We start from the raw sequence: 4,388 nt of genomic DNA on the forward strand, positions 1-4,388 counted from the left end.
CATTCCGCAAGCACTGGCAGGGCAGAGTGCCATTACAGCACTGTCATGTGCCTCCCATGAGAAGTCTCATAGTTTGAGATTTAGGTTCAACAAAGCTTTCTTCTCTGAATAGCAGTGCTGGCACATATAGAAAAAAATTAGGGGACTAAATTCTTACTGGGCCACTAAAAGCACACAGTAGATTTACTTTACCAAGAGCCACCTGGAACTAAAGCCCTTCATAGCCTACAGGATACCAACATTTTGAATGAGGCTTCTCCTTTCACCCATCAAAACCAGGCAAGATCTATGCAATTTAAGAGAATGATTTTAGCAATGTTACCCTAACTGTGTAACAGCAGATGGGCTTCAGAACATATGCACTCCACTCCAACCATACATCCATCTTTATCTTTTGTTTTTTTTAAAGACCAACAGTAGCTTTTTTACAACTTCTCCTAGGCAGAGACAATGTCAGGTGACTGACAAAAGTAATACAAATAAATCATTTGTTTAAAAAAACTTTCATCTGAAACCAGAACTTCAGAAAATTGGAAACATTACTTAAAATATACTTGCAAGTACCCGAGATACCACCAGTGAATATAGTTTGCTCTGAATTTTACATTATTTACAATTTCTATTTTAGTTAACTGACTAGCAAATGTGTCTTCTTGAAAGTTATATGAATTCTCATTCTGAAGTTCTGTTCTGAAACCCACCTGACTGTGTACTTAAATCAGTGGTTTCAGTGATCACTGCACCAGGTTTTAAATGCTAGTGCAAAACCAAGACACTCCTCACCCACCACCCCCTCCAGAAAATAAAAGCCAACCCACGAAAGCATTAGCTTTACATCTACAGCAAGTTGAATAAATTTCACCCTTTGAGCTTCCTAAAAAGGACCAAAAAAAAAAAAAAAAAGAGGTCACAATCATTTAGTAAGAGTGTTGGTTTTTTTGTGAGCTGGACTGAACCGTTTAATAGGGGACCCTCTGAGATGTACAGTACCTTGCTGGTACAGGAATTCAAGTGTGGCGATGACAAAAAATATTCTGATGCACAATATGTTTACAGAAGGTACTGTAATCATTTTGAACTGAGGTTTTCCTTTAAGGTCTACACATGGAAAAAATTCTCAAGTCTCAAAACTGTTCATGTAACTGATGTTTCACCTAGTATCCGATGGAAACGACCAAGAATTTAAGCAGTGCTACGATCTGCATGTACCTGTTCTATGCATGCATATCTGATAGACAAAATGTCAGAAAAACCAGAATGAAAAGCTATGATAACACAGTATTGTGCTCCTGAGGTGAGATGATTTTAAAACTCTGACTATTTAAGTAAATTCTTCCTGTCAAAAGGAAAGCTGCATGTGGGCCATTTCCCTGCTGTTTACAAAGAACATTCCAATTTTATCTCATTTAAAAATTCTTTTAATTATTACACAACAGCACTTCTGTGATTGTGTTATCAAACAGGGAACATAGCTATTACACAATCTGGATTGTTCTAAAGTGAGTGTTTTGGGGCCATAATTATACAGAATGAATCTACAGTTTGCATTTTAGTCAATCTCTTAAGAGAAAACTTGTGGAACAAAAGAAATTTGCCATAAAGACCAGGCTCAGACTTAGGAAACTCTGCTCACCAAAGGCAACTTGCTAACTTCAGCTCCTATTCAGACTCTTCAACCCCATCAGAGGAACCAATCCTATACATAAAGTGAATCCCTGTGCTGTAGACCAGCTCTTCACATTGGTATACATAGTCCAGCAGCAATCTACCTTTAACTGCTTATTTCCACCACTTCTTAAATTCCATCTGCTAGGCCAGCACAACTGTTTTGACAGTCATAAGACAAAAGACATAATTAAGCACAATAAAAAATGTTTATTATAGCTAAATCAGTTCTTCAAAGGCACAAACACTTTGGACAAAAGGAGTGTTGCATGATAGCAAGAAATGGCCAAGGAACATACACAGGAAAAAGTGTAAAAGCAGTTGCTTGCAGAATCAGAGTGCCTACTGAATGTGCTAGTAACCAAAAACTAATGCTTTCTAAGAAAAAGAAAAAGATTTAAAGAAACAATCATTAATTACTTCCTCATCCCACACATATCCCAGTTCTCACTGTTCTTCTAGAGTCCTTTATGTAGTGGTAGAACACTTCTCCTTGCAAATGCCCTGTACGCCTATTACCTTTTAAGTTACGAAGGTATGATTTTTTCCCCCTTTCCCCCACCCCCATTCTTACAACTGTAAGCATTATAGGAGCAGACTGCAGCACAATAAGTTAGATTAAATCATCTGCTGGAAACTTCCATTACTCTGCTGTATTAAAGTATGTTTCAAAATAAGTTATTAGTATGCATATTCCTAAATATAACACATTAAATCATAAAATAATTTAGACTGGAAAGGACCTCTGGAGGTCATTTAGTCCAACTCCCTGCTCAAAGCAGGTGTAAGTCTATCAGGATGGTCAGGTACTTACTAAGTTGAACATCTACAAGGTGAAGATTTCCATAACCTCTCTGGATGACTGGTTCCAATGCTTGATCATCTTCATGGTAAAAAAATAAAAATAATCTTTCTCACTCCCATGAAATCTAATTGGAATTTCCCCATGCTCCAATTTGTGTTGCTACTCATCCTGGCCTCATGCACCTTCAAGACCAGCCTTGCTGTGAATCCTCCCATTGAAGGGACTGAAGACATCAAAATCTGGCCTTAGCCTTCTTTTCTTAAGGTTGAACATTACCAAGCTCTCTCAGTTTCTCCTCTTATGTCACATGCTCTTACATCCTCACCATTTTGGTATCCCCCGCACTGGACTTGCTGCAGAGGTTCACTATATGCCTTGTATCAGGAAGCCCAAAGTTGGTCACGGTACTCCCAACAGTGTTCTCGCAAGGGGAATAATCACTTCCCTAAACCTGCCGGTTCCACTCTTTGCTAATAATACCCAGTCAGGACACTATGGTTCTGCTATAGGCATGTCTCTCCACAAGGACACCCACTGACTTGTGTTCACCTTGCTGTCCACCATAACCCCAAGTCCTTTTCTGGAAAGTTGCTTTCCATTTAGTTCATGACCCCTGCCTGCACTGCTACATGACATTATTCCATCCCAGATGCAGGACTTAACACTTCACTTTGCTGAACTTCAAGATGTTCCCATGAGCCAATTCTTCCAGCCTGCTGCAGTTCCCCTGAACTGCAACCCTGCCCTCCAGCACATGGACTGCTTCCCCCCCCTAGTTTGGCATACTACATCATACAGGATTAGACAGGGGAGAGTAAAGAGAAAAGCCTGCCTTGAAAATCACTTCTAAAGAAAGACACCTGCCATCTTCATGGACAAATCAGTTCCTGTGACTGTTTCCCAGCCAACATGTAATTGCAGAAAGTAAGCAGGAGGGTTGACAAGTTAAAACAATTTTCCACTTGTAGATGAGTTCCAGAACTTGTGGAACGAAGAGGGGAAAAAGGTATGCAGTTGGAATAAGGCGAAGGTGAGTCATTAAATATTCCCCTCAACCTTAAATGCAAGACTGTATGCAGAGATAGTGTCTCTTCTTTTCCAATATTCACATTCACCTCACTGATCAGTCACTGTACTTCATAGAACCCTAACAAGGATCTTGGATTTTCTGGCTTAGAGGTGCTATAACACATTCTGCAGTGCAAAGGTGCTAAGGAAACCCAGGGAAGTGTGAAACATCGGCTGAAAAAACCCAGAAACTTTAAAAAAAAAACCCTTCAAATTACAATAGTTGAACAATACAGGGTTTTGTTGCTTCATGTTTGCATCGTGAATCTTGAGAACTTCAGATTTCAAAATAAAAGCTTTAAACCATACCCAGCTCATTAGTCAGACCTGTTGAAAGACTTTTTACCCTCTGAAACAAAAAGCTCTACTCCAGAAAGTTTCCAAGACTGGGCAAGATTAAAAATGAGATTTAGAACAGGAAAAATTCTGAAGGATGAACACACAGGTCTACCCAAATTGTTCTGCATATAGTTATGTTAGGTTTCGTAAAAGGTGTAGGCTACACATGCATTCAGTCTACCAAGCTTCTTCTGTGACAAATAAAAACATGGAAGTGCAGAAAAAGATTTTGGTTTGGCCAAATGTTCAGTGGGGAACCATTTGTTTGTACCATCCGCTTTTAGCTTTTGTGTTACATTTGCAGTAGATAATAAGTAACTATAATTCCCCACTTCCAAATTCAGACAGCTCAGAGCAATAGCATCCTTCAGTACAAACAAATCTAACAAAATTGACATTTTAAATTTTGCCAACTGTGATCCAAAATGCTTCAGAACACCATGATGCTAAAAAGCCCCTATAAAACATAAAATTAAGTATCTAGCTATTTAAATTAGAGATGCACAGACTG

The sequence above is a fragment of the Haliaeetus albicilla genome, chromosome 3 (assembly GCF_947461875.1).
Source record: "Haliaeetus albicilla chromosome 3, bHalAlb1.1, whole genome shotgun sequence".
NCBI lineage: Eukaryota > Metazoa > Chordata > Aves > Accipitriformes > Accipitridae > Haliaeetus > Haliaeetus albicilla.